Consider the following 13,000-nt stretch of genomic DNA (forward strand, 5'->3'; position numbering starts at 1 on the left):
ACTCCAATGAACAAAATCAAGTACTGCCTTACATTTTTACATAGAAGTATTTTCACTTGTATATATGCTATAATAGGCAAGAAAAGACCGTCATCATTTACATTTCATGCTGACTTATTAAATATTTTTCCCTTTGATTTTAGGGTTAAATAACCTGGAAATATTCTTGACAGCTTTTGTGATATTTGCTCATGATGTAAAACCATCATGTCCAAAAACCATAGTACCATAGTACCAAAACAGCCCAGTACTTTTTACAGTACTCCTTTTTTTGTTAGTGAAATGTGATGTTGTTGCAGTTCTTCTGACCAATGAAATTAATTTCACCCTCGCACACCTTGAAATAGATGTAGAAACTGTTGTTTGGTTGATCAATTGAGACCTGTTTCTTCCACAGATGCTTCATCATCTAGGCAGACTAGAAATGGCCACCTCTTCCAAAAGGATGGGTGAGAACTAAAATTATTTCAATAATATTTTGTGTGCCAAGTTCAGTTTAGCGAGTTCTCTGTTAACTGGAAGACAAACCAAACCAGTTTAGGAGGGCTGAGGCTGAGATCCAACATGTGAAATACTGTAAGAGGAAACGACTTGTTCATATAAGTGTGAATTTATTAAATACAACCGTCTCAAATTCACCGTAAACAGCAGACGGCGAGTAAACAGACTTCACAATGTATCACCCCAACTATAAACCAAGCAGCTGTAACCTCAGTTTATTCCTCAGAATATCATGTAGTTTAGCTCATGTCATGATTATACACTTCCATGCAAAGAAATAATTTATTGGGACGGCTATGGTTATTGCTCCGTGTGCCTGGGTATGGACAGGTTTTTTTTATTAGGCCATGGGTGCATTATGCAGCTTTAACAGATGGTGCATATATTTTTGAGGATGATGCATCTGCAGTCAAACACCATAAATAGCATTAAATACATATTTCTATGCTTGAGATGAAATCGAGCATGATTCATAGAACAGGAAGTGAACACCTCTCAGCCTCTATATACAAATGCACTGTGCTATATTTCATCTACCAGCTGTAAAAGGTCACGTCAGACACAGTTAGGCAGGGAAATGAGATTACAATAATCATCTTAAAGCTAAGAAAGGCCTACTTAAGGAGCTCTATTGTGACATGTCGATGTCTCAGAGCTGCGAGACGCCGAAACAGAGGACAGCGGAGAAGAGAGCCGGAGGAAACAAGACACGCTCGCCGTCCCGACGGACAGAAGTCACTATACGAGACGAACGTTCAGCCGAGCATCTCAGGTCAGAGCGTGTGATGCATCTGAGCGTTGGGTTGGATCTGTGCAGTGCGGTTCAGATGTGATGTGCGTGGGTGACTCAGATTCTCTTTGAGAGTACTTGAAAAATCTCAAAAAATCATTGTGATTGTTGCCCGAGGTATAGACGGATCCCGGTAGTCTCAACCATCGGCAGCACCAATCAGAAATTCTCTGTTCACTTCGGGCCTTAAAAACAATCAGTACGGTTTTCATATTTGGACTGATGTGTTTACAGCATTGGGGAAGCAGGCTATGCCAGGTCTTATTCCTAAGTGACTGCGGTGTCAGGGTTCAGGGACCACAATGCACTTCTGACGTGTCTGTGCTGCAGACTTGGAGATTCTTTGACTATTTATAACTAGGGAGACATAATACAGAGAGTTCAGGGCTCTGAGATAATGAAGGAAAACACATCTTCTGGGAGGCCTGGCTCAGTGGTCTGTCCTTCAAACTCATGCATCCATGTAACAGCACAAGGGTTTTAACAATTTATCGTTTTTTTCCTCCTATGAATAGACGCTGATGCTTCAGAATTTGGCCTTCTACATACATCAAGAAGAGTAAGCCTTCGTTACTAAGGCTCTTTTATAATTTACATCTGTTGTTTAATTGATATATTTATCGCTGAGCATCCTCAGTTCTGCATTTCTTTCATTTTCATGCTATAAAGTTATGAGATGGAATTCATTATAAATGTGCACTGATAATTCAGATTTTTATTTATTTTTTTTACTGTTTTTGAAAAGTCTTATATGCTTATCAAGGCTGCATTTATTTGATCACAAATACAATAAAAACAGTAATATTGTGGAATAATATTACAATTTAAAATAACTATTTTCTAATTAAATATATTTTAAAATGTAATTTATTGCTGTGATCAAAGCTGAATTTTCAGCATCATTACTCCAGTCTTCAGTGTCACATGATCCTTCAGAAATCATTATAATATGCACAATATTAAAGTTTTTACTCTATTTTGATCAAATAAACACAACCTATGTGAGCATAAGAGACTTCTTTTAAAAACATTACAAATCCAAACTTTTGATTGCTAGTGTACTTGAAGTCATAGCTCCAAAATTATTTTTAAATACATGTTAAATATTAACATGAAATATCATTTTTTTATATTTGTAATAAATATCATAAATAATTCCAAGTATTTTAAAACAATTATATTCATTAATATAATATTATAATGTTGTAATATTGTTCTCTACCGTGTATATAGCTTTGCATATTTAATATGCAAGCCATAAACATTGATAATGTATCATTTATTTCAGTGAATTGGTTCGTTTGGACAAGTTTTGTTTAAAAAAACTGATTCACTGATTCAGAATCACTCAGTGGTCCAGTAAACAAATATCTAGTTATTTTACAAACATACAAATACACTATTGTGCTTCTGTGTGTAACATCACAAGGTTCACTTTGGATAAAAGCTTGTGTAAATGTAATGCAAATGCTTTGTGAATTGGTTTAAATGATTGATTAAAAAGAACCAGATCCAAAGAATCATTGTTAGACAGGCTTCATTGGCAAACGCCTCCTTTAGAGCTCTTCTTTCTTGCTGCAGTATGTGAAGCTGGTGGATTTCCAGGAGGAGGTGAGAGCTCACAGGGATCTGGATGGGTTCTTGGCCCAGGCCAGCATCCTGCTGGACGAGAGGGCGGCCTCCCTGGATGAAGTGCTGCGTAGAATGCTGGAGCATGTGGCCACGGACGGCCAGGGCAGCTGCAATGAGGAGGAGGTCATGAGTGCTCTGATCACAGACGCCAGAGGACAGGAGGCCAGCGGTGAGCAGAGGGCCGCCTGCACCAAAGGCCACAGGTCATCTATAGTCTAGCAGTCCAGAAATCCAGGGCAAACCCTCTGAGGATGAGCTTAATGGAAGACCCACTGTCTTTAAAAAATAAAATAAATAAATAAATAAATAAAAACAGGGAATGAGACCATTCAGGGAGTGACAGTGACAGGCACTTGAGTTCGCTACCAGCAGTCCTGGCTCTGTGTGCTGTATGTAGACCTTAAACATGAATAAATAAGCACTTATTTACGACGGGGAAGTCGTGGCCTAATGGTTAGAGAGTAGGACTTGTAACCCAAAGGTTGCGGGTTCGAGTCTCGTACCGGCAGGGATTGTAGGTGGGGGGAGTGAATGTACAGCTCTCTCTCCCAGCTTCAATACCACGACTGAGGTGCCCTTGAGCAAGGCACCGAATCCCCAACTGCTCCCCGGGCACCGCAGCATAAATGGCTGCCCACTGCTCCGGGTGTGTGTTCACGGTGTGTGTGTGTTCACTGCTGTGTGTGTGCACTAAGGATGGGTTAAATGCAGAGCACTAATTCCTAGTATGGGTCACCATACTTGGCCACATGTCACTTCACTTAAAAATGCATTTAATTTTTTTTCCCTTTTATTTATGTATTTATGTGGTCCACTAATAAGTTGTTTTTTTTTTTTTCAGTAAAGCATACTGTAAAAACCCCGTTGCATTTTAGGCCTATAATATACATGCATTTAGTGCAATGTTAAAGTATTTACATACTTTTATGTATCCTTATGGTGCTAATATTGCAAGAGCATTGAAATGATCATTGTACTTTGCACATCTAATGTAAATTTGCATAATGCAATTAATTAAAGTTTGGAATAATTAAGATATTTTAATGTTTTTGAAAGTCTCTTATGCTCATCAAGGCTGCATTTATTAGATAAAAATACAGTAAAAACAGTGATATTGGGAAATATTATTAAAATATTTAAATAACTATTTTCTGTTTGAATAAATCTTAAAATGAAATTTATTCCTGTGATGGAAAATGTGAATTTTCAGCAGCCATTACTCATTAATAAGTTTCTTATTTTTATCAATGTTTGCTACTTAATATTTTTATGGAAGTCATGATGCATTACCATTCAAAAGTTTATTGTAAGTGCAATTTAAAAAAATATATAATAATACTTTTATTGAGCAAGCATGCATTAAAAGTTATTTATAATGTTTAAAAAAAACAATTTAAAATAAATGCTGTTCAATTAACTTTTCATCAAAGCATCCTACGCTAAAATATTAAGCACCAAAAACTGTTTTCAATATTGATAATAATCAGAAATGTTTCTTGAGCAGCAAATCAGCAATGATAAATTACATTTTACTATTCACATAGAAAAATTATTTAAAATTGTAATAATATTTCACATTGTTTTTATTGTATATTTGATCAAATAAATGCAGCCTTGGTGAGACTTTGGTTAAAAAAATGTCCCCTATTAATGTTTATGTACCCTATTAATGTTAGGAAATAGCAAGTGAGCTGTACACAAAATGATTTATTTTACACAATTTTAACACAAAAATACATGCCTAGAAGCGATCAAGTAGGCACATTTATTGTCTGATGCAAAAAAGCTAAATATCACAATATTAAATATGATCTATCCGTCTATTTAATCACTTATCATTAGAAAAGTGTGTCCTTCTGTATTCAGCTCTACTGTGAAGAGTCTTCAGAGATGCTGTGTTTGTATTTCGCGTCTGGAGCGGCCGCAGAACTGGGGCGTGAACTGCTGCGAGATCCGATGTGTTATCCTCATCCTGGCACCGCCTCAAACAGTAAGCCTCTCCTTTCACCCTCCAATCATCACCTGAAGTGACAAAAACACACACGAGGATTATCACTGCTGTCTGCTAATTTGCAATTGTTTCAAACCGTGTCAGTTTTTACACTTAAAGTCTTCAGGTTTTTTTTGTCGTCATATGATCCGATTTCAATTGTTCCTTTCTCTTTGGAGTGTTACAAGCTCTTGGTGCATAAAGAAGATCTGTAAAGTTGCAAAGACTAAAGTCTCAAATCCAAAGAGATATTCTTTATAAAAGTTAAGCCAAATACACAAAATAATGTTCTTTTTCATCATATGACCCCTTTAATCTGTAGTGTTACTTCTAGCATCTCAGATCTATTTAAGCCTCTTTTTAAATTTTCCTCTTCCATACCCTGCAGAAAAGCACAAAGACCGCCATAGAGCTCGGCCGCACATTTGCCACCTTGTTCTCAGACATCTCATTTAGACAGAAACTCCTGGAAACCAAGACCCAGGAGGATTTCAAGCAGGAGCTGGTGATTCAAAGGCAGCGGCTCTCCACTGCCATCCAGAAGCCCTCGCTGGAGGAAGAGACCGACCCACACAGCAACAAACCACACAAGGTCTGAAGCCGAGAGAGGCTCGGGGCATGTAAAGGACTTGGCCAACCAATTATCTGCTCAGCCTGCCTATTAACTTAATGTTGGGTTTTCTCTGTGGGTCGTGAAGTGCACTCTTCACACATACACACCACCCTCACATTATGCTGAACTAGTGGTGCAACCCATCACAAAACTCACGGTTCAGATCATAATACAGTTTTTGAGTCACGGATCAGATAATTTTTTGGATAAAAAAAGTGCTTTTCATTTATTGCTTAAAGAACACTTAAAGTACTCTGATCTGAACTACTAGCCTAAGTAATAAAGTTGTCAAGTCAGTAATAAAATAAGAGCAAATGCACAAATTACAAGCACGATACAGTATAACAACATTACAAACAAAGCCAGTAACAGTATTCAGGTACAGAAATGTAAAAAGTATTAAATAAGACTGCTGTGTTCAGTGTATTTAAATTAAATACACATTAATCTTTGTTGTTTGATAAAAATTATTGCTTGGGAGAATTTCAACACAAACAAGGTTTCTCGTTTCAACCGCGGAAAGATGTCAATATACACAGTTTTTCAAGTTCAAGTCCACCGATGGTAATCTACTCTCCTGTCTGGTTTGTTTGTTGGACAAAAATGGCAGATTCGGCGTCATGATTGGTCAGATCGCCTGTCAATCAAACTCCCAGCGAAGGGTCAACTATAATATAAGCCAGACATTGAAGTGAGTTGCTGTTTTTCAGCTAAATTTCACACACATAAACAAAAATCTGGCTCTAAACCTCTCTTTTCTTTACTCAAAGTTGATCTAGACAAGTACATGGAAACTATATCAAGTTATGTTAATCCTAAAGCAGTGAAAACTGCATCTCTATATTCATCCAATGTGTTCTCTTAAGGTGAAAAAAAAAAGGTTACTATAGTTAAACCATGGTAACCACAAATTACCCATGGTTTTGCTAGACTAACCATAGTTTAACCATATAAAAAACAAAAACAAAAAAAATTGGTTACTACACTTTTTCTATAATAAAACCACGGTTAATTTACTTAAGGGATTTGTATTTGTGTATTCTTTCTTTCTTTCTTCTTTGTTTTGTTTTTATATTGCCTTAATGTTTTGATTTTTTGTACCTTTTAATAAAAAAAAATAAATAAATAAGAAAAAAGATTCACAATACATGCTCCGTAGTCCTGATCTGAATCAAATGATTCACTCACAACTGTTATCAACATTGATAATAATCAGAAATGTTTCTTGAGCAGCAAATCAGCATATTAGTATGATTTCTGAAGATCATGTGACACTGAAGACTGGAGTAATGATGCACAGGATCACAGGAATAAATTACAACAGTTATTTTAAATGATAATAATATTTCACATAATCACTGTTTTTATTGTATATTTGATCAAATAAATGCACGCTTGATGAGCTTAAGAGACCTTTTTCATGAATAAATAAATGTGTTACTCCACTTGAAGTAGACGACCAAACTGTAACTGTTGAATGATATTTTCGTTGACCTCCTGATTAATGATGATCAGCACTTTTGTTAATGTTAAGCACCTCATTTCACTGACCGTTGGTTGGTTGTTTGAAAAATGACTCAGTTTTCACGTTTCACAGCCTGCACTATTCGTTGAAAGTGTACATTGTATTCTGTCACTAGGATTATTCACACATTCCCTATAATGTAATTATTTCAGAGACTCAAGAACAGATATTCCATTATATCCCTTTTCCTACTGCATAATAAGAGACATAATATTCAAGCGCATTTGCTTTGATGTAGCATCTGGATAACAAATAAATTACAATTGTCCATCTTGTGATCATTTACAATAACATTTTTTTAAAGGTTTACTTGTTTATGCACATAAGATTTTACAAGCTCTGTTAGGTTATGTGTTTATGTATTTGAAAGAATAGAGAAAAAAAACAAAAACATTATCATCAGCATATTTTTTCACCACTGAATCTCCTTTTGTGCCCAGGTAAAAGATTTCCTCCGAGCAGGTCGTGGCATTTATGAAGATCTGTGCCGCAGGCTTCCGTTGTACCTGTCGGACTTCACAGATGGCGAGTCTCTGTTTCCCTCAAGGCTCTGGTTGACTTCACTTTTACTAAAAATAACAGAAATCTCTCTGTTGCTCGGGCTGAGGTGTTTGCTGCTGTGTGGCTTCTCTCTCCAGGGATTCTGGACACTAACAGATCTCTGCTGAAGTACACCAACACAGCCATCTTCCTCTACATCGCCATCCTGCTGCCAGCCATTGCGTTCGGCTCTCTGAATGATGAGAGCACATGAGGAGAGATAGGTCTGAACTCAAATGTACAAGATAAAGTTAGTCATTTATAGTCATTAGCTGGTTATAACTGGTCTAGATGGTTGATCAGTTGGACTGCATTAGTAGACCATCTGATGGACCACTTTGGACCAGCAACACACCAGCTACACTCTAAAAAACAAAGGTTCCAAAAGGGTTTTTTGATGCCATAGAACCATTTTGGGTTCTTTAAAGAACCTTTTAGAGAACAGTTCTCAGATGAACCATTTTTTTCTTAGTACACTCTTAAAAATAAAGGTTGCAAACGTTTTCCCCAAAGAACCTTTCAGAGAACAGTTCTTAGAAGAACTTAGTGTGAAGAACATTTTAAAAATCTAAAGAACCTTTTTCCACTATAAAGAACCTTTGGTAACGCTTTAGATTACAACCCGCAAAGAACTATATAAGTATACTGAATTTACGGTGTACGTTTCTGTAATTATAGTGTACCTATAAAGAACGTACGTGTAGGTATAAGGGAACAATGTGTTACGTTTGGGTAATAATGGGGTAACAACCAGATATGCAACCTGCAAAGAACTGCGCAAGTAAACTGAAGTTACAGCATAACTTTTTTTGTAATTATTGTGTACCTATAAGTTTGGGGAATAAAGGGGTAACAACCTGTAAAATTACAAATAATTTATACTGTACGTATTTTGCAACTAAGAGGTACCTATTCTAATATTACGTGGTATGTATGGCCTAAACAACAATCTTATGTTTGGGAATGATTTAGAAAGACGAAATATACTTTTTATAATTTTATATTGGTATTTTATTATAGGCGTATAGGTATTTTTTAACCATGGGGTACACATTATATTATTAAAGGATGGACATGATGGAGATTACTGAACAACAAAACTGGACATCTAGTGAAACGAGTTAATGAGTTTCTGCTATGATTTATAATTCACAAGTCTACTTACCTTATGAAAGCTTATTCGTCGATTTCAGCAACTTCACACCAGCAACTTCTCAACACCACTATCACCAAATAACTTTGCATGATATACCATCAACCTTTAATAATAGAATGTGTACCCCATGGTTAAAAAATACCTATACGCCTATAATAAAGTACCAATATAAAATTATAAAAAGTATATATCGTCTTTCTAAATCATTCCCAATCATAAGATTGTTGTTTAGGCCATACATACCACGTAATATTAGAATAAGCACCTCTTAGTTTCAAAATACTTACAGTATACATGATTTGTAATTTTACAGGTTGTTACCCCTTTATTCCCCAAACTTTGCATATTATTCCCTTACACCTACACGGAGGTACTGAATAGGTACGCTGTAATTACCAAAAAGTTACACTGTAAATTCTGTTTACTTACGCAGTACATTGCGGGTTGTAATCTAAAGCGTTACCGAACCTTTTGTGGAATGGAAAGGTTCCTTGAATGTTAAAAGTTCTTCATGGAACCATAGATGCCAATAAAGAACCATTTTTCTTAGCATGAAGAACATTTGAATAACCTGAATAACCTTTTCTCAACCCTCTGGGCCTCTTCATTTCTGGGTTACACTTGGTGCCTTTGTGAGCGAAGCCTTGAAATATAATTTAGGAAAATCAGTGTAAATGTAATGTATATTTTTGTTCATAATATTTTTGATTACTATTTAGAATTTTCAGGGGATTTTATTATACTATGCAATATTTCTATAAAAATGTATGAGCTATTTTTCCATGGTCATTTTTGTCCGCTACGGTACCAAGTGTTACTTTTTTATTTTTCAACATATCCAATCATGTCGCCAAGTGTCATCTCAGTCTGGTGAAGCTATGATTTTTTTATTACATTTTCCATCAAAAGTGACCGAAGACACCCAGAAGGTTAAACATTTGAATAATCCAAATAACCTTTTCCGCTATAAATAAGTTTTTGTGCAATGTAAAAGGTTCCATCAATAACCCTTCACATCCACAGAATCTTTCCATTGCACAAAAGGTTCTTTATAGTGGAATAAACGATTTTCCTGACAGCGGGTTTTTTTTTTTTTTTTTTACATTGTCAGTCACCGCGAGCATTTTTGATCATTTTCAGAAGTTTCATGTCCGCCAGAATGTTTTGTTTTATGACTATCTGAACATGCAATATGTCAAAAGTAAGAACAGAGCCTCTGCTTTTGAACAAAACAAACTGTTTTATTCTAGATTAACGCTTTCTTTTTTCTTTTTTTTATCAACAGTTGATTGTGGGCAAGTTTCATAAAAAAGCAACATTTTGAACAAAAAGCTGAGAAAATCATGTTTTTGTCAACGACTTGTAACGTTGGGCAGTTTTGAATGATATGTCGTTTAAAGTTTGGTTATTGCGTTATTTTACATATGCATCTTTTTACATATGCGATTGCTTGTTTATGCTGTTTCTTCGCTGTGTTTTGATCTGAAGATTCTGTACTCTTCCAGAAGATGTGTAATAGCGCCTCCTACTGTATAACAGTGAAAACACAGAAAGCCGGGAAATTCCCTTTTGGAAACTTTATTTAAAGTTTCTTCATGGAACCATCAATGCCAACGAAGAAGCTTTGTTTTTAGAGTGTTTATGGTTTATTTGACTACTTTATTGCACCTTTTTTTTTTTTGCAGATGTACAGAAGACTATAATTGGTCAGAGCATTGGAGGAGTGATCTACTCTCTTTTTGCTGGCTCTCCGCTGGTCATTCCCTTCACCACTGCACCTTTAACCATCTTCATCAGCGGTACTGTATCTCTCTTATAAAGACCGTTGAGCTGACTGTCTCTCTCAGAGGCCTTTACAGTTGTTTTCTCTCTTTTGTTTGTATACTGCAGTGATCAGAGGATCTGTGATGACTATGACCTTGATTTTCCTGCTTTTTACTCCTGCGTCGGCCTCTGGAACAGTTTGTTCCTTATACTGGGAGGCATCTTCAATGTCAGCCTGTTTATGAAGCTCTTTAAATGGTCAGTGGAGTAGTTTTTACTTATTTATATGGATTTCTGTATTTTCTGACCTGATAAGTATGACCTACGTGAATTACATAAATAGAAAACAAATTGTTAGAGGGTAGGAAGTGGGTGACTGAAATCGTGAAATGACCTTAAACAGTTACTAAACAAATTGCAAAATTCTGCATTTTGAAATATGATTTGGCTTATTGCGTTTGTTGAATCACAAAGGCTGCAGTTTAATTATACAGTGAAGTAATCACACGGTGAAGTGCAGAACTGTTCTTTTACACATGAGATGTTTTTTGCATCTCAGAGCAGCTTGGTTGCTTAAAAACATGCATTTAAAATCACAAGACATTCAAATTTGTAATGAGAATGATTTATTAATCTGTGTTCTTTTTATTAATAATGTATTAAGCTGTACAGTTTCCCTGTGGGTTTTTTATGCCAAAGCTTTGTGGTTTAACATTTAAAGGCAAATAAATTAAGATTTTTAAAATTATTGTAATGCTACTGAAGTGTAAAATAAAATTATTATTGTTGTTATTACTTTATTATTTTCATTAAACACTTATTCTTATTTTATAGTATAATACTAATATTGCAAATTTATAATTTAATAAAATAAAACAATATTTTGAATTATCATTATTATTATTACTATTATTATTCAATACTAATTTATTTCACATTACAGTATTTTTGCAACTGTATGCGTTACTTTTTACAATTTAATAAAGTAAAAATAATATTATGTATTATTATTATTATTAAATACTAATTGATTTATTTTACAGTACAATACACTTATTGCAATAATATTTATTTAATGATTTGTTATATTTTTATAATTTAATAAAATAAAGTAATAATATTACTACTATTATTATTTGTCAGACTCTGTTCCATGTGTTGTGTGTGTGCTGCTCTCCATGTGCCTTCCCATGCCCTTATTTGGTTAGTTTCCTGTTCCTGTCCTGATTAGTGTTTCAAATTTGTCCCAGCTGTTTCCCTTGATGTTTCATTGCTCCCAGGTGTGTCTCGTCATCCCCGTGCATCGTGACAGAACAGCGGACCCAAACCCGAAAGTGAGCGGCGACTTTTTCCTCGCGTTTGTTTTTCCCTGTCTTTTTGACAGTTTTTGTTTCCTGGTTTTTCCCCCCCGCGGCGATGGAAATTGCCGTAATTGCATAGCAAAGCTTAAGCCCACTTAAAACACCCAAACAACGTGCTGACAGCCACCCACAACACCCTAGTACTGCGGTGGAGAGTTTTACACAAACAAGCACCTCGTTTCTTGAGAAAATGTAACAATCTGGTTTCTTTCATTGATGTATGAAATCATACAGCTCAGACTCTTCTGCTATGGCCTCTCTCTGTAGCGTAAACATCCATCATACATCTGTGCTGTCCTGTCGTGTCTGTGGTAATCTCTGTTCGTGGCGTCCCTTGATTTTACTATTATGTCTTGGTTTGTGCTCTGATGCTTTGATAAAAGGGAAGATGTTCACTGTGTGCTATGTGTCCTCTCAGTTCCACAGAAGAAGTGATAGCTTTCATCTGTGCTGTCCTGTCGTGTCTGTGGTAATCTCTGTTCGTGGCGTGCCTTGATTTTACTATTATGTCTTGGTTTGTGCTCTGATGCTTTGATAAAAGGGAAGATGTTCACTGTGTGCTATGTGTCCTCTCAGTTCCACAGAAGAAGTGATAGCTTTGTTCATCTCCATTGCCTTTGTGGGCGACGCTTTGAAAGGCACCATAAAGAGTAAGTTCAGAGCTCTGACATGTAAAAGGACCACAGGCGTTGCTGAAACTAATATCCAACGCTCTGACATGTAAAAGGACCGCAGGCGTTGCTGAAACTAATATCCAAGCTAGAGCAGGCTTGTTATATCGCAGAAATAAATCATTAATGATGATTTAACAACAGGGAAGTGAGTGAGAAAGAAATGGGGAGAGAATGAAAATGTCTTGATGTATTTTAAGAATATTGTTGGCAATATTTCCGTTTGGTGTGATTTAAAGGGATAGTTCACTCAAAAATGAAAATTCTGTCATTATTTGCTCACCCTCATGTTGTTCCAAATCAACATACTTACTTCTGTGGATCACAAAAGAAGATATTTTGAAGAATGAAAATTATCAATTAGAAAATTAAACAAAAAAAAACTATATATATACAGTATATATATATATATATATATATATATATATATATATATTTTTTTTTTTTTTTTTTTTTA

The 13,000-nt window shown here is 35.6% G+C and overlaps 1 pseudogene; it reads left to right on the forward strand.

Annotated features, from left to right (window-relative positions):
* The first annotated feature begins 1,139 nt into the window (after positions 1-1,139).
* The window catches only part of LOC107676777 (sodium bicarbonate transporter-like protein 11), an 18,771-nt pseudogene continuing 6,910 nt past the window's right edge, over positions 1,140-13,000 (forward strand).

Source organism: Sinocyclocheilus anshuiensis, unplaced genomic scaffold (assembly GCF_001515605.1).
Source record: "Sinocyclocheilus anshuiensis isolate Anshui unplaced genomic scaffold, SAMN03320099.WGS_v1.1 scaffold84, whole genome shotgun sequence".
NCBI lineage: Eukaryota > Metazoa > Chordata > Actinopteri > Cypriniformes > Cyprinidae > Sinocyclocheilus > Sinocyclocheilus anshuiensis.